Here is a 25,833-nt window from a genome sequence, read left to right as displayed (position 1 = left end):
GAAAGTAAGAAAAGGACAGAATTGCATGACAGGACACTTTTAAATCATAATCTTTCTACTCCACCAAACCGCAGAAAAGACTAGTCCCACCCCACCATGCAAGAAAAGGATGCACGGAGAGTCTATGATTTCTTTTATTTTTCCAAAGGTTGTAACAATTGCTCTGTTTAGGTGGTATGAAAAACCAAGATTTCTTTTTTTTTCTTCATTAATTTTATTTTAAAGACATCAAGCAAAATACAGAGATTTCAGATTAAAATCTATGGACAAACTATGTCATCTACAAGAAGTTCACTTCTATGGACAAACTATGTCATCTACAAGAAGTTCACTTCAAATATGACAGTATAGTTACATTGAAAGTAAAAGCATAGAGCAGTACAGCTAAATATTTTCCATACTTAAAATCTGAATGATAACCTATAGTACTTCAATGCTAACACATTTTAAAGAAAGAAGACATCGAAATAACAGCCTATAGATTTTTTTTTCAATAAAGGATTTTTGACATGTCTATAAAACTGTAAAAGAAATGCTTTGGATTAACCAGGATCTCACTGAAAATCCATAGTGCATCTGAACTGAGATTCTTTTTTTAGTAAATAAATGATCAAAACGCCATGTTATAGAATCCAGAATCTCTGTTTCTATCTCCTAGGAAATTCCTTGACAGGATACTCTAGTTGTGTTTTGACATGTTTTTTGGTGCTTGAAGGGATGACTTTTGCACCTAGGTACAAATACTGTAGTTTGTAAGGCTTTGAAACTTATTTGTTTCTTTATTCAGTGACCTCTCAAGATTTTATTTTTCTCTTTTTACAACACTGTTTTCTTTATTCATTTGAATTAAAAAATTAAACGAAAATAATTAAGCTATCAAATATTTCTCATAAATTCTGAAATTATTCACTAACATGGTTGGTGTAGAGATTTAAAATCACAAAATGGGGCCGGGGATTTAGCTCAGTGGTTCTGGTGCCTGCCTCGCAGTGCAAGGACCTGAGTTCGATCCCCAGTACCAAAAAAATAAAATAAATAAATAAATAAAAAATACAATCACAAAATATAGGGGAAAGGAAAGAAGAAAAAGAAAAAATATGAGAAAATCAAAAAATGGAAACAAAGTCTTTGTAAATGGGAAGCGGTGGAGGGGGTGAAGGGAGGACAGGGAATGAGGAAAAAAAATAAGAACCAAGATACATCATGTAGAGGTACAGATTCCCAGTGATGAATGTCATCATGTTGTATATCTAAAATGTACCAATAAACTTAATGAAAAAAAAATTAAAATAACTCAGCCCGAAAGCTTCTTTTTGAGAAATTTAAAAAATATGAATCTCATTTCCTTAATAGTTGCAGGGCTGTTCAAATTATATATTCACATATATTCTGTTTTTTGTTTGTTTGTTTGTTTGAGACAGAGTCTCATTATGTAGTTCAGTTCAGGCTGGTCTTGAATTCACTATGTAGCCCAGGCTGGACTAGAACTCATGGCAATCCTCTTGCTGCAGCCTGCCAAGTGCTGAGATTACAAGCATGTGCCACTGTGTCCAGCTCACATATGTTCTTTATATTCTAGCAAGTTCCAAATGAAGTAGAGATATACATGTAATAAATAAAAGCAAACATATATAGTTTGTAGATTTTTTTTCCACTGCCAATTATCTGTTTACTCCATTTATCATTTTCTTTGCTATGGAGAAACATTTTACTTTGACGTAGTCCCAATTGTCTGTTTTGCATTTGTTACTTATGCTTTTGGTGTCACGTTCAGGGAATCATTGCCAAGATCAAAGCTATGAAGAATTTCCCTGTCTTTTTTTCTAGGCATTTTATTTATTTTTATTTTTTATTTTCCATTAAGTTTATTGATACATTTTAAGTATACAATATAGTTACATTCACCATTGGGATCTTGTACCATTACATGAGTATCTGGTTCTTATTTTTTCCCCATTCCCCTGCCCTCCTTTCACCCCCTCCACCCTTCCCTATTTACAAAGACTTTGTTTCCATTTTTTCCTTTTCTCTTATTTTTTCTTTTCCCTTCTTTCCTTTTCCCTTCCCCTCCCACTTCCCATATTCCTTTAGACATTTTCTTCCTATTTCACAATATCAGTTATACATTTTGATTCTTATTAACACTTTTAGTTTTTCACACCAGAGAAACTATTTAGTATTTACACATGTGTGTCCTGTTTATTTCACTTAAGAGTATAGCCTCAATGTGCATCCACTTAGCTACAAATGTCTCCAGTTTCTCATTCTTTATGGCTGAGTAGTACTCTATTTTATTAAAAAACCACATCTTCTTCATCCAGTCTCCAGTTGATGGGCACTTGGGCTGCTTCCAAGTTTTAGCTATTACAAACTGTGCCACTATAAACATGGGTGTGCATATATCACTGTGGTATGATTCTTTTAATACTTTTGGGAAGACACCCAGGAGACAAATAGCTGGGTCAAATGAGACTTCCAATCCTAGTTGTTTGAGGTATTTCCATATTGATTTCCACAGTGGTTGCACCAGTGTTCACTCTCACCAACAATGAAGAAGGGTTCCTTTCTCCCCACAACCCTGCCAGCATTTGTTATTGGTTGATTTCATGATAGTAGACATTCTTTCTGGGGTGAAGTGGAATCACAGCATTGTTTTCATCTGCATCTCTTGAATGACCAGTGATGTTGAACATCTTTTCATATGTTTATTTGCTGCTTTTACTTCTTTGGCTGAGAAATGTCTGTTCATTTCAGATGACCATTTTTGAATTGGGTCTTTATATTTGGGGGGGGGTCTGTTTTTTCTTTTTAGTTCTTTATATATTCTAGATAATAGACCTTTGTCTGAGGAACAGCTGGTAAAATTTTTTTCCCATGTTGTAGGTTGTCTCTTAGCTCTGTTGGGGGTTTCTCTTGCAGTACAGAAGCTTTTTAATAAGATGAGATCCCAGTTGTTGATTCTTTCTGCTAGTTCCTGTGCTACTGAGGATTTATTCATAAAGTCTTTTCCTATGGCAATGTCTTTGAGAGTTCTACCTAACTTATCTTCCAGCAAGTTTAGTTTTTCTGTTTTAATATTTAGAGCTTTAATCCACTTGGATTTTAGTTTAGTGCATGGTGAAAAATAGAGGTCTAGTTTTAATCTTTGGTAAGTTGAAATCCAGTTTTCCTAACACCATTTGTTAAAGAGGGTATCTTTCTTTCAGTGAGGATGGTTGGCTCCTTTGTTGAAGATGAGGTGGCTGAGTATGTCTGGAGTTGTTTCTGCATCTTCTAATCTAGTCCACTAATCCTCAGGTCTGTTTCTTTGCCAGTACCATGTTCTTTTTATCACAGTGGCTTTGTAGTATAGTTTCAAGTTGGGGATTACGATACCCCCTGCCATGTCTCTGTTGCTTAGAATTGCTTTTGCTATTCTGGGTCTCTTCTGGTTCAAGTGAACTTTTGGATTCTTTTCTCTAGTTCTGTGAAATATACTGTTAGGATTTCAATCAGGATTACATTGAATCTGTATAGCAGTTTTGGAAGTATGGCCATTTTTACTATTATTGGTTCTTCCTACCCAGGAACAGGGAATGTCTTTCCATTTTCTTATATCCTCTTCAATCTCTTTTTTCAGAGTCCTATAGTTCTCAACGTAGAGGTCTTTTGCTTCCTTCGTTAGATTGATTCCTAGATATTTCACTTTTTGGATGCTATTATGAAAGGGATTGTTTCCCTAATTTCTCTCTCAGTGAGCCTGTTATTTGTGTACAAGAAGGCTATTGATTTTTTGAGTGTTGACCTTATATCCAGCTACTCTACTGAATCTGTCAATTGAGTCTAGATGTCTTTTGGTGGAGTTTTTTGGGTCTTCTATGTAGAGTATCTTAGCGTCACCAAATAATGACAGTTACACTTCTTCCTTTCCTGTCTTTATTCCTTTTATTTCTTTCTCTTGTCTAATTCCTGTGGCTAACATTTCCAAAACTATATTGAACAGGAGTGGTGATAGTGGACATCCTTGTCTTGTTCCTGATTTTAGCATGAAGGTTTTCAGTTTTTGACCATTTAGTATGATATTGGCTGTTGGTTTTTCATAGATAGCCTTTATTAAGTTGAGATAAAGACCATCTGTTTCAATTTTCTGCAGGGTTTTAATCATGAATGGGTTTTGAATTTTGTCAAATACTTTTTCTGCATCTGTTGAGATAATCATGTTTTTTGTCCTTGACTCTATTAATATAGTGTATTACACTTATTGATTTATGTGTATTGAATCATCCTTGCATCCCTGGGATAAATTCTACTTGGTCAGGGTGTATGATCTTCTTGAAGACCCTCCGTATTCTGTTTGTCAGTATCTTATTGAGTATTTTTGCATCTGTGTTCATTAGGGAGATTGTCTAGGCATTTTATAGCTTCCAGTCTTTTATTTACATCTTTAGTCCATTTTGGGTTTATTAGTCTTGTATGATGTAAGATAAGTGTTAAATTCCATTGTTCTATGTGTGAAAATGCAGTTTCCTGAGCACTATTTGTTGAAGAAACTGTTCTGCACCATTGTGTAGTCTTGGCACTCGTAAAAGATCGTTTATCCATACATAAGGCTCATCCTGAGCTCTTTATTCTGTTCCATTGGTCTATATAACCAAAACTACTGTACTGTGTTGATTACTACAGGTTTGTAATATATTCTTAAGTCCAGATATAAGCACCCTCCAGCTTTGTCCTTCTTTCTGAAGATTGTTTTGACTCTTCAGGGTCCTTTGTAATCCCATATAAATATTAGGCTTTTTTCCCCCCTATTTCTTGCAAGAAATGCCAGTGGAGTTTTGATAGGCATTGTATGGAATCTACAGATAGCTTTGGATAGTGTGAACATTTTAACAATGTCAAGACTTACATTCCATGAGCACAGGAAGTCTTTCTATTGATTTATGTCTTTTAATTTCTTTTGATGCTATTTTTTAGTTTTCAGTAAACTTGTTTAAGTTTATTCCTAAGTATTTCATTTATTTTTATTCTATTTAATGGGGTTGTTTTCTTAATTTCCTTTGTGGACTTATTAATGTGTAGAAACATAGCTGAGTCATGAGGCTTGATCATGTATCCAGTATCCAGAAACTTTTCTGAATTCATTTAATAGGTGTGTGTGTGTTTGTATTTAATCTTTATGTCATGTAAGAACATGGATAATTTTATTTGTTCCTTTCCAATTTGGATTTTTAAAAATTTATTTTCTTACCCATTTGCCCAAGCCAGTCCTTTAGTACTCTGTTGAATGAAAGTAGGAAGAATGGGCACCCTTGCCTTATTCCTGACTGTAGACAAAAGCTCTCAAGTCTTCTCTACTGAGTATGATGTTACCTGTCGGTCTTCCATGTATGAGGTTTATTATGCTGAAATAATTCCATCTATACTTAATTTTATTACTTGTTTTTTGGTCATGATATGTTGTTGAATTTTGTCAAATGATTTTTAATCTTTTGAGATCACAATGTGATTTCTATCCTTTGTTCTGTTAATGTGATGGATCACATTGAATGGTTTGTGTGTGTTGAGCATCACTGCATACCAGGGATAAATCCCACTTGGTCCTGGTTTATGGTTTTGGTGAGTGCTGCTGAGTTTGGTTTGCTGTCATTTTGTTAAGGAATTCTACAGGCATATTCATCAGTGAGATTGGCCTACAGTTTTATGTTCTTGTAGTGTCTTTGTCTGGGTTTGGCATAGGAGTAATGCTGGCCTCATAAAATAACTGTGGATAGTTCCATCCTCTTCAATTTTTTGGAAGAGTTTAAGAAGGATTGCTATTAATTCTTCAAATGTTTTGTAGAGGTCACCAGTGGAGTCATCTCATCCTGGGCTTCTCTTTGTTGGGAGGATTTTGATTATTGACTGAATCTTCTTGCTTAGTTACATGTGTGATTAGAGTTTTTTTAAAACTCTTCATGATTTATTCTTCATAGGGTATATATTTATAGGAATCTATCCATTTCTTTTGGTTTTTCTAATTTTTGGCATCAAGTAGTATCTTTTCCCTTTAATGTCTGTGATGTCAGTTGTAATGTTCCCCTGTTTAATTTCTGATTTTATTTGAATCTTCTCTTTTTTCCTTGATCTGTCTAAATATTTGTTAATTTTATGGATCATTCTGAAAAAAATCAACTCTTACTATGTGGATTGACTCATTTTAAAATAACTTTAGTGAAATAACGTACGGTAAAAGTTCACTCAAAATATGCAGCTGAACAGTTTTTAGTACATGCCTACAGTTATGCAATCATTATAGTAATGCAATTTTAGAACATTTTCGCCATCCTAAAAGAAACCTTGTACCTGGGCCAGGGATTTAGCTCAGTGGTTTTGCCACTTGCTGCACAAGCGCAAGGAGCCGAGTTTGATCTCCGGTACCAAAAAAAAAAAAAAAAGAAAGGAAAAAAAAGAAACCTTGTACCTATTAGCAGAATGACTGATTTTAACTTCATAAATGTGGGAGTTTTGAGAGCCTAATTTTGACTGTGAAAATCTGATGAGCTTTTGAGCATGGATTTACAAATTATAAAATTTAGAGAGGTGTGCATTTTCTTCTTATCAACTGGTGAATATTCTTATTATTCAAATATTTTTAATTGATAAAAATGATAAAAATTTGTCATGTAGAACATGTTTTGATAAATCAATATATTGTGGAATGGCTAACTTGAACTAATTAAAATATGCATCATCTCATATATTTATCAAATTTTCTTAGAGATTTACTATAAAATGTAAAGCTTAATGTTTGTTTACAACTATGCAGCAAGTAAGCATTATTGGTGATATTGAAGAGGTAAATTGAAAATAGTGATAGGTGGAACAAAGTAAACATTCATTGTGTTTGTGGGGCTAACTGCGCTGTGGTAGAAGGCATAGATTTAGTGCCTGTCAGTGTAACCCACTTTTTTAGGTAATCATGTTATAAAAGTCTCAGTGAGAAAAACAATGAGGAGAATTTATAAGAATTAATTGGTTGCTATATGAAATTTTTTTTTTTTGGTACCAGGGATCGAACTCAGGTCCTTGCACTTGTGCAGCAGGCAGCGAAACCACTGAGCTAAATCCCCAGCCCCTAGATGAAAATTTTTTATATAAGTTCCCCTGGAGGAAAAAAACAACAACTATGAATTGTTAAGTCTGCATTACAAAGAATTTTTGGGTAAACACTTTTGAGGAGCCATTAAATCTGCTTTCACTTTACTTTTTTTGGGAAGTACCCGAAATGCTGTTCTTAATCTTCCACAAAAAATGTCTTCCTTTTATAGCTGATGACAGTTGAGATACCAACAAATATGTTATTTCTATTCATTTAGATCTATTTATCACTGAAAATCCAGTTCCCTTCCTGATCTTTCTCAATCATCGAGAAAAGTTATATCTGTCAAATATAGTTCTCTGAAGCTTGTAACTCACAAGAATACGTGTATAATTCATACAGGTAAATTTGGGTTTACATCACTAACATTTTCAACCACTGTCAGCTGACCTGGTCACTGAGATCTGCTCCGTTTTCCTTGCCTAGCTTTAGTACAGACCATCTTACTTGAAAGGACTCTGTCTCTTCTTTCTGCCTTCTTTCCAGAGGTCAGTCCCAGAATAGTTGAAATTATTTTCCTTTGGCTTCGTTTTCTTTGTTCACCCCTTGTCAACTCTGCCCATAAAACAAATTTCAAAGAACTCTTTAATAATACAATGTTAACTTTTATATGTCAAGACAGCTATTGACTGTGTTTAATCAGATATGGATAACTGAAAAAAAAAACCCTTGTACAATTGGCAAAAAGGAAAAAGTATGTTCTGAATGTGAGATCAGACTCTTGGAGACCACAGGAGAGTCTTGTGTTCATGAGGCCAGTGCATTAGCAGGCTGGAAGGCAATGGGACATTGCTGGGACTCATGAAGAAGAACACGGTACCATGCCAGGGCAAGCATTGGCCTCTGGGAAAAGTTCCCAGCTGCTGAGAGGTTCACTTGTTTTGCAAACTATAGTAGTAATTGATTGTTAAATCACATTCTGTGCCTGCTGGCACTATGTGCAGTGTCTTTAAAGAAGCATTACTTGAATGCTTTAGAAACTATGCTTTTAGATTGTACTGACTGTTGAAATAAGCTAAATTACATGGTGCAACATAGTTTTTCCCAGGTGGCTAAAATCACTAACTTTAGATATTTAAAATGCCACAAATGTATATTCTTAATAAGGCTGGAGAGTCAGCTATACTTCAGGGAGTATTATAAGTATTTATCATCATCTAAGGAGCCATTTGAGACTATGTGGGTTGTGCCTTGATTTCTCTCATTATAAAATAAATCCAGAATGACTGATGCATTCAGACATCTGGAAAAGGCTGAAGCAGATGTGTGACAGAGTCATGTTTCCAAGTTTCTTGCTTTGTACCTATCAGTATATATCTGGCATTTAACATTTAAGCATTTATGCTGAAGAGTTATTTTTCTGTGTTTTAATTCTTGATGCCTGACAAATGGATCAGTGGATACATGTATGTGTTTGGGTGAACGGAGATGGATTAAGGAATGGTGGCTTCCCTAAGCATCTTGTATTGGGATTTCATTGGTGGAAGTAGAAAATATGGGATCTACTAATGGGGGTTCCATATGCAACATTTGGGCAGTTGGCAAGTAAAATTTATTAAACTCCCTCAAACGGTAGGAAAGAGATAACAGTAAAACTTATTGTTATTGTTGAACTATCTCTATCGAATGTTTTCATAACAATATGAAAAAGATCCTTGGCATTGCTGAACTCTGTTGAATATTTTGCACAGTATAACCTCAAGCTTCACCACCATCCTATTTTAGAATTATTTGAATTTGACAGCTCACTTTCAGTTGAAATTCTTTTGCAGAGAAGTATTTTATTTAGGTTTCTTTATTGGAAATCAATGATTCTTATCATACCTAAATTTAAAAGTTGTTGGTCTGCTTTCTAAAAACTTGCCCGATAAGTCTTAAATCTAAAAATTTGTCTGATAAATCTTAAAGAAAACTGTACCAGAAAGCAGGACTATGGAAAAGTGGGAAATGTTTTACTTGAAAGTCAATAGATAAAAGAATTTTGAAATGTATTTTGTAGTTTTGTAACTATCTCTGTTTGAATATGAGTAACTAATGCTGTTTCACAATGAGAAAACAAAAACAATAGTGAAATTAGAGGTTGAAGCAAGTAAGAGTGATATATTGTACAGTCATTTATTGTGTGAACTAACCCTGTTAACTAGGCATAAAGGGATGCACACTTTTCTTTATACTGAATAAATTTTCTCCAGTTCCATGTAATAAATGTTGAATAAATACTTTAAAGATATCAGTTTGAATGGGTACTGCACATTTAGTTTTTCTGAGCATGATTCAAGCTCATTTTGGCTGTGTGTGTGTGTGTGTGTGTGTGTGTGTTTGTGTAACACACAGAAAAAGAGAGAGATGGGGGAGAGGGAAGAATGGAGGGACAGAGAGATGGAACAGGGAAAGTAAGCAAGTATAAACATACATAAATGAACATAAAGCTTAGGAAAAGTACTTTCATGGGAATAGATGCAAGTTCCCAGTTTGGAAAAGCTAGAATCCATTTATCACCTCAAAATGATGCAAAATACATTACATAGATGCCAGGAACATATTGACTTTATAATATCATGTTGGAGAAATATCTAGACCCTGTCCTAATGACCAGGGCAGATGGTTGATATCATGTGTTAAGAACAGGCACTTTGCAGTTCCCAGCATTTTGCTATCTGCCATGTAAATTTGAAATGAGTCAAAATTAAAAACTGGGATTGTTAATACATTTATGAGAAAATTTCAAAATTGTACAATGTCAAAACTTGAGGGAAGAAATAAGAATTTACTTTCTGATAAAACAAATCTACAAATAGAGATATGTTTGGAACCCAAGCCCTTCTCTGGATTGAACAGGTGATAGGAAAAATTGTTACATAAATGAAGTCTCCACAAGCATAGTGGATTAATATTTTTCCTATATTTGTAATGGTCATTTCAATATTTGTACTGACATATTTTAAATTATTTCTTATGCCATAATAATAGTTATCACTTATATCAGTGCAGTTATAAGTGCAACTGTTAATGAGAGTCTATGAGGAGATTAAAGTAAAATGGCATGGTTTATGTTAAAGATAAGAAAAGAACATTTTTTCAATTATAAGTATGAAATTATATGGAGAAAAATAATCAAGTGCTACGCATGCCATACTTTCTAATTTAGATTTGGGCAGCATTGGAATGGTGATGATGCAGCTTCTAGAAGGCTGAAATCCTAAGTTCATGACAGCACAACCCAGACCTACTGTTACTGGTCACACAGAAATACGAACTATTTATAAAAGTATAAGTAAAGCCAATGTAAGTACTTTATTAAATTAGAACCACTAGGTGGAGAGAATTTATGAAAACAGTAAGGAATGTTTTAAGCTATCAAATGAGTTATTAAGCACAATGAATATCTTACATGAGGTGAAAGAAAATAAAAAAACTATATTCACTGATATGCCCAAAAGAAAGTAATAGATTGTTGTTTGTTAGTTTTCTGACCATGAAGAAGAACAATATATATATCAGTTTGATCATAAAATGATGGAGAGGCTGGGAAATATGTTAGGCAAAATGTTGGGCTGGGGCCGGGGATTTAGCTCAGTGGTTTTCGCTGCCTGCTGCGCAAGCGCAAGGATCAGAGTTCGATCCCCGGCACCAAAAATAAATAAATAAATAAATGAATATTGGGCTAAACAATAAGAAAGAGGCTCTGTCATCGATAGAGTATTTTCCCCGTGACAAGCTCTCCTTGGGGTATTTTATACATATTATAATATGAGAGGAACACGGAGAGTGATGGATTGCAGGATAATTGGCAGAGATCAGGTTAGAAGGGGTGATGCAACTGGTGTAGAAATTGAAGTGAGGAAAGGGAGGTGGGTAACAGACACTGACATTAGAGAAGAGGCCCAGCAACAAGGAGTAACATTTAGTTCAGCTCTTGAGAAGCAGGCTGCTCAACAGAAGGCTTCAGCTGCTACTACCTGTACCTCGTAATGGCTTGCGGCAGTTTATATGTGTATATAGAAAGTTAGTCATAAAACAGATCTTTGGTTCATATATGGAATGGGGGAAAGGGGAAAGACCAGAAAGGAAATTGATATCAAGGTATTTATATCTATTCATTAGTCTATCCAGCCTTCACATATCCATCTGCCTGTCCACTCACCCACTGAACCATTCACCAATCCATTTATCCATTTACCCACCTATTCATCCATTCATCCACCTATCCATCTGTCCATATAGCCATCCATGCATCCATCCACTCACCTATCTGCTCACCCATCTAGCCATCGGTAGATGCCCACCTACCACCCACCTATCTTCCCATCCATCATATTGCAGAAGGCAGTTTTCAGTTAAATCTAATGATCAGTATGCCTTAGCTCCTATGCTGCACTCATTTCTGAATACAGCTGTGCTTATTGGTGTGGTCCAGCACAGCATGTTCATAATGATGACAAGTCACCAAGGGAAAGTAGCATAATATTGAACATACTCTTTTTATGAAGGTATACATTACTAAAATGTATTCTGAAGAGATTTTCATCAAATTAAGGAAGAAATCACCTATTATTAACCTTTATGTCCTTTGATACCTAGTACAATATTTTTATATACTTGATAAAATATTTGTGACATAGATAAGAATAGGAATAATTTAAGTTTTGGGAAAAATTATACTGTTTAGCATCCAGTATTCTTACTATTTGAAAACTCAACCAGAAGTGTAACATCACTGTGCCCATGCTCTTAAGCATTCTTAACCCTCAAAATGAGATGATGCTTTCATATATTGAATTAAGAATTCATTTATTTGAGTTGGGGATGGAGCTCAGCAGTAGAGTGGTTGCCTAGTATGTGCTGGGTTCAATCCCACGTTAAAAAAAATCAATTGTCTAATAATAAATAGGATATGTTTCAAAGGATAGGTTTTTAAGGAACATTTAATGGAGGAAGATATTATAAAGGCGGTGTCTCATGAAGGAATTACTCCTTGCCATTCTACAAAGGCAAAGGGAGCTGCCTCCTGCTTTTTCCTGGATGGTCTCTCACATGACTTGGTGAGCTAATTCTAAGCCTCATGTAACACTCTGCAATTTGGCCGGATAATACTGAAGATATTACTCAGTTAACTCCTGTGATCAGTATCCCTTAGCTCCTGGGCTGCACTCATTTCTGACTACAGCTGTGCTGATTGTACTTGGCCAGGGCATTGTCATATCCACCCAGGCCTAACATGAATCCCTGAAGAGCACAAACTTTTTTCCAAAAGAATCAGCATCATCTGTTAGAAGGACCAGCAGGATCTTTGATGTTATATTTGCCCTCACTGGTAACTGGCAACCCCAGGGGATTTGGTTTTCATAGTTATAAATGAATATTATAATATATACTTTATAGAATTATTGGTCAGATCATATAAAACAATGCGTCTGTTGCACATTGTACTCACATCAGACTGGAGTTCTCTGTGCCTACACTATCCTTTGGAAGCTTTGTTTCTGATAGCATATGCTAATAGTTAAAAATAAGGAAAATTATGAGAAGCATTTTACCAATAAACTATGAAGTTACAAATTATTTTGGGTATATTGGTTACTCCAAGGTAAGGAAAAACAAAACTTCACTTATAAAGGAGTCTCTCTGCTCAGTAAGCACAATCTGTATATATACTCTCGGCCCACTGACCCCATACTTAGATTCTACTGTTTTCATTACAGACCCTCCACCTTCCTCCACAAAATTTCTCCCTCTTCTGTGGAGTTCCTCACACTCACTAACTGTAATATTTCCACTTGAATCAAATTATGACCCCAATAGCACTTTTAAATGGGTCAGCAATGTTCTCTCTAATAGAGACATTTTACTCACCATAGTTGTCCGTCATGTACCCCAGAAAAGAGTAGCATGTTTGTTCACAGGGCTTTGTCAGAGCCTCTGACACTGCTCAGCCAACATGGTAATCATTTTGCAATTGACTCTTTTATCTTCTGTCAATTGAGCTATGTGCAGAGACTGAAGTGTTCTAATGCCTAAACTGTGCAGGTGGAGTAGAGCCCTCTTTAGGAGCAGCCCCCTTTTAGTAGTCGTCTTAGTCACTTTTCTCATTGCTGAGACAAAATACCTGATACCCAAAGTTAAAGGGGGAAAGGTTTATTTAGTTCACAGTTTGTGGAGGTGTCAGTCCATAACCGACTGGCTCCCAAGCAAGGCGGCATGGAAGAAGTTCATAGTGGACTAAAGGTAGGAAAGCAGCAAGGGACCTAAAAAAATTCTTTCTGGCCCTTTTATAATGTATCTAGGCTACTTAGGGTGGGTAGCACTCACACCCTTAATCCTAGTGCCCTTGGGCCTAGCCCTGTACCATGAATCAATTCCAGTGTAACACACTTAGATCCAACCACCTCTGAGAAAGCATGAGGCTTTGGGAAGACATCTGAACACAAGCCATAACAGGAGCTGATACAATAGGTCTCGTGATATGGCCACACTTTCTGAACCAGAGTATATACTTAGAACAGTTTTGAAAATAGAGGTTTGGAGTTCTGGTGCTCTTTTAATCTGCTATGTATAGGAGATATAATAAAGTATTAGCTCATTTAACGATTATTTACTTTGTTTCTCTGATGTGACAAGGACCATATGTTAAAGAAAACATTTAATTCAGCCTTCATCAAGTACATTTGCTTGTGGGGAGGAACCATACATTCTTAATACAGAGTGCTGTGACTTTGTCATTAAGAGCATTTCTTGAGTGATTCAGAAGCAGGACTTCCATGTCTAAAAGCCAGCAAATCCATACTAGTTTATACTGCTGCAAATGGAGATGATTTGTTTTACTTATAGGGTTAAAGTAGGACAGTAGCAAGAGAAACATCCCCAAGGAACTTACTTTCTATCCATAAATGTTACTTACTGTGATGATTGTTGGTTTAAAATCGTTAAAAATGGAAGAACTGTGGCAGTGGAGGTAAAAGTAGACAAACATAGCCTATACTGTTTGGGAGATGTATACGTCAGTTGTCATGGAGTCTAAAATCTCCTAAATAGGCTCATTCTGTCCTGCCTAGATGTTCAGTGTCTGTACTATTATGCTCTAAATGATGACAGAGCTAGATGATAATATATAATGTCATTTATTTATTCATTTTTGTCCTTAATTATTTAAGAATTTTTTTTTAAAGCTTAGAGATTGGTTTAGCTGGGAGTGAGCAAGAATTTGGTAAAAAATCCATGTTTCTGAAGTTTATATTTTTAAATTGTGTATGGAAATTCAGTTGCCTTTCTGTATAAATGTATTGATTCTGTGCATCCTGTGGAGGAGTGTATGGAAGCAGTTAATAGGAATGTATCTGGTAATTGAGACTATATATTTTAAAAGCACCTATGTGTGGCATTTATTTTCTTGTACCATGGCTTGGGAACACATTGGGATAATGATTCGTAAAAAAAAGAACAGACACTAATTTTCAAGTGGCTCCTGAAGGTAAATGTTTTGAGAAAAGAACTTTACCTTGATTATAGCTCTTTTAATAAGGAAAAATTGTATATACATATTTATACTGTATGTGGATTTGATTTTCACAAACGTTGTGCCATATTTTTATTTTATAAAATAAATCTAAAGTTAGCCAGTCTTTTCCTTTGAAAAGACTTTTGATGAAGTTTAAAAGTACGATCTATGCTTGCCATTGGCGGCATGACCCTGTGAAAGAAGAATGTTAACTGTAGGTCATAATGCATATTACAAGGGCAGTTAATACTTCTTGAGAAAGAAACATTTAATGTTCAGTTAATGAATATGAAGAACAGTGAACATATATCTGATACAGAAAAGAAATACAATCTGAATTGCAACTATGTTTGCTTTTTCCTGGTGACTGAAGGGTGAAAGAAAGAGTAAGAATAAGTAGAGTAAGTCTTTTTTTTTTAATAAGTCTTTAATAAGATTGGAGAGTCACATACTCAAGGAGAAAGAAAAAGATGGGAGAAAGAAGAAGAAAATGTGAATGCAAGACATTTTTCCACAAAACTCTATTCTTCCCAGACCCTTTTCCTCAGCAGGGTCCTAGTTTACTTTATCACTCTGTAGAACACATAAAATCTGGTGCATAAGCCCCATTCTCAGCTTTGTGTGCCACTGCCCTCTCTGAGGTACCATGTCTTTCCCTAGCTGTGTGTTGGTCCAGTTCCAGGGAGGCATCTGAGATCCTCCTGCCCTTCCTGCCCCTCTCATACCTCTTTGATAATTCATCTGAGTGCTTCCCCTCTGCCATGCTTCTTGCTTTCTGCAGGACCTGCTGAGACTGCTGTCTCAAAAGAAAGTGTCTCTAAAGCAGGGCTTTTCTACTTCCCTTTGAATCTATGCAGAGTTTAGTCCAATGAGCTTCCTGAGCAAAAAGTTGTCCTTTTAAGTAAAACCATTTAGTAGAGTTCTCTGCAGTTGTGGAAATAGTCTAGGTGATTGTTGTCCAATAAGGTACCCAGTAGCCACTGTGGCTACTTAGATTTAAACAAATCACAGTTTGATAAAAGGAATAAGTTCTGGTGGTCTATTACAGAGTAGGGTGACTACAATTAATGAATATTTCAGAATAGCTAGAAGAAAGGATTTTGAATGTTCCTACCACAAAGAAATAATAAATGTGTAAGGTGATAGGTAATGATAATTGCCCTTATTTGATCATAATACAGTACATACATGCATCCAGGTATCACAGTGCACCCCATAAATATGCACAATTATGATGTGTTAGAAATAGAACTTTGAAATAAAATTTTAAAATTCAAGGATTAGTCATACCACCCTCATTCCTGCTACTCAGTAACCACAGCTGGTGAATAGATACAGGATTGGGCAGTGCAACTTTAGAGGAATACCAAATCAGCTGGCAATGGGCCCATTCCAGTTCCCTGGCATGCTTAGATAGGCTGAACAACAGCCAGGGGGAGGCAAAAGGTCAGGAACTGAAGGCTATTGGTTAGCAGTGCTCCTGGCAGCAGGTTTCCTACACTTGATCTTAGCCAAAAGGCCGAGAAGCGATTGGCAGCAGGTTTCCTTGAAGGGAAACCAAACCCATCACCCCCATGGCTACCATAAAGACCATCTTCCAGTAAGTATGGATGCAGCTGTGTGATTCTGGGACATGGACTCCGGCTTGGATTTGATGTTGGCTCTGCTCATAATTAGCTATGGGACAGTGGGCAGTTCGGTCAATTCTCGCAACTTTTGTTTCTTCACTTGTAAAATAGAGATAATGCCTCCTTCTCAGAGTTGTGGTGAAAATTCAGTGAGATGATAAATGAAGGGCAACATAGGTCCTGACACATTCTAACCACCTGCTGTATAAGCTGATGATTCAGTTCTGTAGGTCCTATGTCAGTCAGTTCTAGCTCTCTCTTCCCACAGCTTAAACAAAATACTAATTAGCCCTTTGAACTGAAGTGGTAAATAAACAAAGGAATGATTTAGGAATTGTTGCTACATTGCTTATAATTTTCAAACACATTGTTTTATACAAATGTAACTCTATATGAAGATGCTATTCAGAGTGTGTGTGTGTGTGTGTGTGTATGTGCGTGTGTTTGTATACAGACTAATCTTCATTCACAGATTATACCACTGTCTGGCTAACAGTGTCTATAAAAAGATATACTTGACCTCAGATTGTAGACCCAAGCCGATTCCTGTTTTCATCCCTGACATTCATAGCTGCTGACAACCTAAATCCTCTATTCAAAGAACTGCACCACATTCCTGGGTTCTGCATTCCAGATTGCAAAGGAAACAAATATTTGAAGGGGCGTATGTATCTGTGCATCTTAGAAGAATTCCTTCTGCCTTCTTCCCTTGGAATTTCACACCCTGCCCCACTCCATGCGCAATGGGGTTTGGTGTCAATGGGCTCAGTGAAAGAGGACACTTAGGAGGGGCACATACTACTGACCAAACTCTGGAGATTCAGCTGGCTGACCTTCCAGATTTAGCATGCTTTTCAACTTCATCATTCAGTAACTTCTGTGCAAAACAATCTGTAGATTTGACAACAAAAGAAGGAGGAGGGGCTTGAAAACCAATATTTACTGAGTATCCTCACTATGAACTGAATTGTAAATACCTCCAAGACCTTCCCAAAGCAAGGCAGATTAATTGTGTCAAAGCAGTGCCTGTGAATGTGTGAATGCTCATGTGTATGCAAAGGTGAGGGCAGTATAACTACAAATCCAAATTGGTCCTTTGAGGTGAGGGTCCCCGGTATACTTCGATTCCTACTCTCTACAGTTTCTCCTTGATTCCCTCTGCCTCTCAGGTGAACTCCAAAAAGCTTTTTTTTTTTAAAGAAAGAAAGTTGGAATAAGCTTTGTCTGCCTCACAGATCTGGAAGGACTTTCTGACAGTGTCTCTTAGACTCACTCTCTGTTCACTGTCATCCACACACACTTGTATTTGTGGTCCCATTAATAGATTAGACTATGGGGTCATTTCTTTAAATTGGTCCTTCTCCCTGTAATGTGAAGGTGCAAGCGTGCATTTCGGACAAGTCATATAATCCCTATATTACCACTGAAATAGTCAATCTACAAAATCTGTAGGAAGGAAAATGGATGAAGAAGTCACTCCAGACATCAGTCTTTACCAGATCCAAACCACTATTCTCCTCTGCAGCAATTTTTAGCCAAAAATTCATCCAATTATGTGGAAAGTTTTTGGACTTAATTGATATATTATGTTAACATATGAAACACTAGCCAAACATTACTGCTGAATATGAGTTATATATATATTTAGAACTTCAATGATGTAGAACACTAAAATTTTAATACTTTTAATGAAAATATTTTTGTATGGCTACCTAGCACAGGAATCGTTATAAAGCAACTTCTACTTAAGATAGATCTTTTGTGTGCTGAAGAATTGTTGACTTTATCAGATCCAAATTTGACTGTAGGAGAGCATGTGATAAACACTGATGTTTTCAAGACCTTCCTTCTGCAGAGGAGGATAGCAGTCTGGCAAATATCAATGCATTGCATTAAATTGCCTTAGCTGGATCTTATAAGCTGTCTTTGGAAAAAATCTTAATTTCTTTTTCTCTTACTTTTTTACTTCCTTCCATAGTATATTTCATTAAGATTACATTTTCATCATAGAAAAATCTATACCAATAAGCTTTGCAAATTAATGTAGAAACATTGAAAATCCAGCCAAACTAATTTTGAGAAATTAAATCACATACTAATAGATATTGATATTTTATTATGGACAAGAGTAAATCAAGCTGTTAGTCTCAAATGGCCTATCCTTACTATTATTTTTCTTGGGGTTTTGTTACTATATGAAATTATTTGCTTTTATTTAAAAAATGTAGTGGTGTTATTTTAAATCATCTATGAATAAAACCACATGAATGTTTCTGTATTACTTAATCACATATTGTTTTCTTTCTAGCTATTCAATTTTTATATTATTGCAATATTAGATAATAAATTATGTTTATGAGGAGAGAATGCTAAAGTAAACATTGATTAGTTGACATACAGTAACATGGTTCTTAAATCCGGAATTAACTTACATTTAAAGTGTAACACTACTTGTGCATGTTATTGGATTCCTTTTCCATTTCATATACAGTAAAACCTTGGTTTGTGAGCATAATTCATTCTAGAAACATGCTTGTAATCCAAAGCACTTGTCTATCAAAGCAGATTTACCCATATGAAATAATGGAAACTCATAATTTGTTCCATAACCCCACAATATTTGTATAAAAATGATTACAGTACTGTATTATACTATGACATAATAAATACAAACTATAAAGAAAAGTAAACAAATTAATATACATTTACTTTGAAAACCTTTGTGGCTGGTGTGAGGGAAATGAGAGGAGGAGGGTTTTTGTGTAGGGCACTTTTCACTATCATTGATGGAATCACTGCTATCTGTTGACTCAGTGGAATCTCTTTCTTTATATGTAGCTTTAACAAGGGACCAATCCAGTGACACTTGCTTTTGCCTCCCTTTGAGGATTCTGCAGAAATGTGACACTGCATTGTTGTGAAACAGATTCATCACTCTTATTACTATAACCTTATTCAGATAGTGCTTTTCTACAAAATTTTGCAGTTTCCTACATTTTACACATATCTCTAATCTCACTTGAAGTGAGTGATTCCTCCCACTTTTTTTTCCTCCTCCTCCTCTGCAGTTGAGATCTCCTCCATAAAGTCTTGTTTTTGGGAGATGATCACCCACAATTCCAGAGAGAGACAAAGAGTGAAACGGGGGGGGGGGGTGAGGGGGAGTAAGGGAAGCAGGGAGGGAGGGAGAAAGAGACAAAACCATTGCCTCAGTTGTGATCATGTGACATTTGCCATCATGTACTACTCCTACTGCATGACATCATTCATTCACAAGTTAAAATGTATTAGAAATGTTTGCTCATCTTGTAGAACACTCGCATTTACTCTCAATCCAAGGTTTTACTGTATAGTCAAAAAGATTTTCAGTGATTTTCAGCTGAAGTGGGTGATTAGGAACTTGTTGGACATACTCCATGAAAAATGCATACAAAGTGTTATGATAATGAGGAGTAATTAGCTGTCTATGAGAAGCCTTTTAATGTGGTTCTACAGATCAGTTTTCTAGTCCCTTCCTTTGTAGCTACATAAAAAACATGTTTTTTATGTGTGGTGTGGTAGCTTCGGTGATAAAGTCTCACCTGTTGTGTGCACTAAGGAGGCTTCAAAACCAAAGCTGGCCATTTGACTTCAGAACTTCCCTGGGGAGAGTTACCTCAAACTCTTATTAGGCAAAATCATGACTGTTGCATAATCCTTTGACAGCATTCAGAATGGGAACTGCAAAAAGTATCTTTCAGGCTAAGAAGAGAGATAGGTAGGAGGGAGTTAAAGACAAACTTGGCCAAATAGCCAGTCTCGCCTATTCCCAACCCAGTGCCCTTTTGAAAACTTTGATATTTCAATGAAGTATTTTCATACATATAAAGCACATAATATTTGTGTTGTAAGACTAGCAGAACAAATAGCAGAAAGTAGGCATGGTGGTGCATGCCTATAAACCAGCCCTCAGGAGCCTGAGGCAGGAGCATTGCCGTGAGTTCGAGGCCAGCTTGGGCTACACAGTGAGTTCAAGGCTAGCCTGGGCTACATAGTGAGTCCCTGTCATAAAAAAAACAAAACCATAATTTGCAGTTTCCAGAAATAGGCCAATACCAATCAAATGAATGCCTCCTGTGCACCCTTCTGCAGTTTGTTCCCTTTCTTTTTTCTCTCCCACTAAACCACTCTTTTGTGAATATAATGTTCTGCATTGTAGTTTACTGAATGTGTATACATCTTTGGACAAACTTGTTTTATGTGTTTTTGAAATTTATATAGATGGAATCATACTCCATTTTGCTTTTAAAAAAACCTTAACATTATTTTCCTGAGATTAATCTGTATTGATTTGTATAGCAATATTTTGTGATATTTAATTAATTTTCACTGTGAAATATTCTTTTCCATTGTATTTCAAAAGTTTAATAGTCTCTTGACAGACAACATTAGAGTTGTTTATAGTTGGATTCTATTGTTTGTTTTGTTCTGTTACAAATTACTGCCCAGACCTTTCTGTGATAGAGAGGAGCAAGTGTTTCTCTGGGAAATATACTTAGTCATTGAAGTGTTTAGTCCAATGAGTATGTGAATCTTCAAACAGAGTACTGAATTATATTGTAAAATGGTTGTACAGATTTAAATTCTCACCAGTTATCAATGCTCAATGTTCTTGTCATCACATGGAAGCTACAATTATAGTTTTCTAATTCCTTCCCGAGCTTGAGTATGAAATGGTATCTTGTGGTTTAAATTTATATTTCCCTGGTTACTATTCGAGCATCTTCTTTGAAGTTTATTGAGCATTTGTATTTTCTCTTCTTTGAAATTATATTTCTGACAATTGCCCATTTCTCTGTTGGATTATCTCTCTCCTTTGATATATATTCTACATATATTCCATATAATATGCTCTGTGAGTTTTGCTTTCACTGTATTTGTAAATTAACTCTTCATTTTCTTTCTTTTTTTTTTTTTTTTGGTACCAGGGATCGAACTCTGGTCCTTGCGCTTGCACAGCAGGCGGTGAAACCACTGAGCTAAATCCCCAGCAAATGTGTATCAGTAACTTTTTTTTTTTTTTTTTTTTGGTGCCAAGGATCAAACTTGGGACCTTGTGTTTGCGAGGCAGGCACCGGAACCACTGAGCTAAATCCCTGGCCCCTGTTGTTCCTTTTAATAATGGCAATTTTTATTTTAAAGTATTTTTTTTCTTATTTTCTGTAGCCCGTTTCTCAAAGTCTTTCTTTTATATTTTCTGTTTCCATTGTCCATTAAAGCTAAATCTGTGTCATTCAAATCTGTCTTCTTGCTTGGCCTTTTAAAAGTATCTAGCAATTTATTGTATAACTTGTGATTGAGTTCATAATTTTAAAAGTTTTATTTTTATGTTCAAACATGTTTTTTAGTCTAACTGAATATTTTTGATAGTCTAGTATTATTCCTTACAAATTTAAAAATGTTTCCTCTAGCCACTTAGAATATAACTATTTTATATTCTGAATCAGATAATGCTGTTTGAGGCCACAGAAGTTTATGTGGCTTGCTATGGGCTTGGTTTCTTACCTGCATTTGGTCATGCTTGATTATGAGTTCATGTTTGGTTGTGATTAATCTGCAGGAATTATGAACCTATATTGAAGATACTGTTCTTTATAGAATGGATTTGCCTGTGCTTTAGTAGGGTTCCAGATAGTGCTACCAAAGACATCTAGCTAGGATAGCTTTTATTTAATTATTTGATCTGGAGTATTTCAGAAAGCCCACATAACACAAATTTAAATTCCACACCAGATGGGATCTGGTTTTATTTTGTAGATTCAAAGGGGATAATATTATTATCTTCTTTCTTATCATTTTTATCCTGACAGCAGATAAGAACAGCTACAATTCTTATTGTTTCCTCTGCAAGAGGCTCTGATTTTGTCTGTATTCATTTTCACTAAACATGAGGTTCTTTCTACTACAAGTGCAATTTCATAGCCACAGTGTTAATGGCCCTCCTTTTCCACAGACACCTTCCCCCATTAATGTCCAAAGCTCTAGGTGCCTGGTTTTGTTATTTTTTCCTCGGAGAAGCCTCAGAGTTTTTTACCATTCTGTTTTTAGTTTGCATGTTCCATCCTTTTTGTTAGATTCTCTTATTATTTGGAGAGCTTAGAAATGTGTTTATGTAAGTTAACTATTTATCCAATATGTGTATTTTGTGATGGGATGGTTTTTCTACTAATAGTTGGAAGTTCATGTTAGGCCCACTGATTTTTTGTCATTAGAATACAACTTCTCCCTCAACCCGTGCATCTGGCAAGTGCATTATAGTTAAGAAGTATAGAAACAATACAATTAGAAAGGACCTATTTATATTTCATTCACTGGAGCTGGGCCCATGAATTGGAGAGTTAGAGATCAGAATTCCCTACATCATCAACATGTGTGTCACCAGAGCAGCCGTGTTTTCATCATTTGTTCTTGGAGGTTCAGAGCATAACATCACCTCCAAGAACAGTAATGTTAAACTGGGGCCATAGATCTCATATACAAAGGAGGAGACCACAGCTTGGAAGTCATATCTCTGGAAGCAATGAGGTCTACATAGGACTTTCCATTTCAGATTTCAACCCCATTTTCCTAAAATTGGAGTGCCAATCCTTGGTATATAAATTATACTGGTTCACATTGTATATGGAGATTTAGTATGATTTACAGAGATAAAAAGTTGTATTTTAATTTTACTTTTTATACTTTGAGGGTTGTGTGAATTTCTCACTCATACCTATAACAGAGAAAAGAAGGCTGAGTATAAGTTTTAGTATGGTTATTTATTATCTTTATCAAATAAAAGAAATGGAGATCTAGAGGGGTTGTGTGATTTTTTGATCTGATGGTGAGTGATTTAATACTGATCCAGATTTTTTTTAACTCCCAAAGAACTCATTTATACATTTTGTTTTAACGAGGTAATATTAAAACTATCTTTGAAGTATATAAAATTTTAAAAAATATTTGTGTGAAGAGTAGGGGAAAGGAAAGAAGGGAAAAGAAAAAATATGAGAAAAGAAAAAAAAAGGAAACTAAGTCTTTGTAAATAGGGAAGGGTGGAGGGGGTGATGGGAGGGCAGGAGAATGGTGGAAAAATAAGAACCAAGATACATCGTGTAAAGGTACAAGATCCCAATGATGAGTGTAACTGTATTGTATACCTAAAATGTGCCAATAAACTTAATGAAAAAAAATTTGTGTGTTTTAATTTTATCAGGTATATTTATTAGTTAGGGTTCTCTAGAGGAATAGAATTAATATAAACATATATATATATAATTGTACAAAGGGATTTGTTTAAGTAGACTTACAGGATTAGAGGTAGAAGAGTCATAATAGCTATCTCTTGAATCAGAGGCAGAAGAGTCCAAAATGGCCATCTGCACACTGGAGAGCTGGAGGGCTCAGTAGCAGTTGAAGGTTGAAGACCTGGAAGCTTGCTGTAGAGTCACTAGTATGAGTCTCCTTTGTAAGACTGAAGAAACTGGAAACCAGTACCCCAAAACAATGATGAAGATCAGAGAGTACTTCTAAGAAAAGGAAACACTTCCTTCTTTGTCTTTTATTCTGTCCAAGCTACAAACCTGTTGATTGGTGCCACCTACATCTGAAGTGTGTCTTCCTCCCTCATCTCACTGGCCTACATGTCAGTCATCCCCAGACACACCTAGAAAATATAATCTGCTAGGGGGTTCTTACTCAATTGAAGCTGAGTAACATCGCAATTAACCAACTTTGTGAAAAAGTGAAATTAGAAAGTGAAATTAATTAAGTTAAATAAATTAATAGGAATGTACCAAATCTGTATTAATATTTTTTTGCAAGAGTTGATTAGAAATGAAGTTTTTTTGTGTAGTTCATCCCATGTCATTTTAGAAGCTTAATATGGATCTGTGTTTGCCTTCCCTTTTTAGAAAGACAGATCACTTAAAAAGCACTCTCTGCTTTCAACTGTGTTTTTCTCATTATTGTGTCTTTTAAAAAAAATACAAGTTAATAGAATGTAAGGATAACTCAAAACTATTTCTACATGTTCTAAATCATTATTTCTGTGTTTATGGCTTCTAAAATGAAATTACATCAACTAATAGTTGAGGAATAAGTATATTTAATTTTACTTAGAATTAAATTGTTATTCACCCACATGAATATGTAACATGTTTAAAAATAAAGAAAACTGTCAGCGAACTTTGTGAAACTGATTTGAGTCTAATCATTCTAATTATAGATTGGAACATCAAGATGAGCTACACTGTCGGTGCTTGAGACATCTCTTTGCAGAGGTGTGAGGTTTGTATTATTCTAGGGGAAAAAATACTGTTAGACTATCCTAGCCATCATAAAGAAAGGAATTGACATGTAAGAATTCTGTAGGTAAGAAGCCATTCTGACCTGTCACTCAAGGTTATGAGTCAGCAATATAGGGCTGTTATCAAAGAGGCAAACATGATCAGGGATTGCACTAACCAGAATGTAACACCAAGAATGGTGAAATAAAGCACTCACTGGGTTCAGCATTGATAAGGTCCATATTAGAGTCTACTTTTCAACTCTATATTTTAAACACAATGTTAAGAAGTTGTAGGTGGGCCAGAGAAAAGGAAGAAAATGACTTGAAAGTAAAAAAAAAAAATTAAGAACTGAAAGAAAGTGGAGTTTTTATAACCAAGCTATAGGTAGCAGAGAAGTAACTCAGAGTGGGTCTTCATATGTGGAGAAGTTGAACCAACAAGTGGCTCTTGCCCTAAATCTATTAAGGTGAAATTCTTAGCTCTGAAAAAAGAGGTCATAATATCATGCTTGGCTGTTCTTGTACTACATCTCAAATCTAGCACTTGGTCATTGAAAATGCAGGGTTAGAAGGGCATGGTTTCAAAGTGAAAAACTTTTGTGTTTTTTAGGGTGAAGACATGCTATTGTCATTCTGCTGTCTACAGTGAGCTTTGTCTCAAGATGTTATCAAAGATATGTCTCATAAGAAACTTCTGGGTCAGTTTGTAGAATGACCTTGCCCAAGTTGAGGTTGGAGGAGGAAGTGGCCTAAGAAGATACAGGGAGACAAGTAGTCACAGAATAAGTAGTCTCAGAGATTACCTAGGAGGGGACATAAAGAATTTAGGAGGCAGAATCAGCAGGTGTTGGTAGGTCATATGGCAGGGTGGTCAATAAATAAGGATACTTTGAGGTGATACCACAGACCAAGAAGATAATTGCTTCTATTAATTATCCTTGTATTGAATTCCATTATTTTTGAAATTGTACACAGATAATAGATTTATGTTGCAAGTCTGATTCCCAGGAACTGTGTCAACAGTGGTTGGAATATGGCCTTTTTGTACTACTGTGATTTAATGTCAGTGCCTCATGTTAAGTCTCTTAGTCTATAGTCTGCTCTGTTACTATTCCTTTTCCTGCAGAACTTCAGTTCTGAACCCTTCTGTATATAACAAATGATACATACATTTTGACTATCTCATAAGCATAGGTTAATTTTGGGACTATATGAGAAATGCAGATGTGAAGAGGATGAGTTTGTGTAAACATGTGTCTGTGTGTAAAGTGCTTGCTTCTAGACC

At 35.6% G+C, this 25,833-nt stretch overlaps 1 protein-coding gene across 22 annotated transcripts in view; it reads left to right on the top strand.

Moving 5' to 3' along the window:
* Enox1 (ecto-NOX disulfide-thiol exchanger 1) overlaps window positions 1-25,833 on the top strand; it is a 571,647-nt gene that overhangs the window by 167,420 nt on the left and 378,394 nt on the right. For 2 of the 22 annotated variants that reach the window (XM_021257897.2, XM_087197398.1), the window contains exon 1: window positions 24,456-24,547. The exons of 18 other annotated variants lie outside the window; for them this stretch is intronic. The gene's annotated coding sequence lies outside the window, so the exon portion shown is untranslated. Of the gene's footprint in view, window positions 1-12,558; window positions 16,213-24,455; window positions 24,548-25,833 lie in introns of those variants that run through there. 2 more of the 22 variants (XM_087197394.1, XM_087197395.1) reach the window with 2 other exon arrangements.

This window comes from Heterocephalus glaber, unplaced genomic scaffold, assembly GCF_053883595.1.
Source record: "Heterocephalus glaber isolate CG9 unplaced genomic scaffold, H.glaber_assembly_v1.0 deba00001666, whole genome shotgun sequence".
NCBI classification, from domain to species: domain Eukaryota; kingdom Metazoa; phylum Chordata; class Mammalia; order Rodentia; family Bathyergidae; genus Heterocephalus; species Heterocephalus glaber.
Note: the sequence above shows the minus strand (reverse complement) of the source record. Positions and strands in the feature narration are given on the sequence as shown.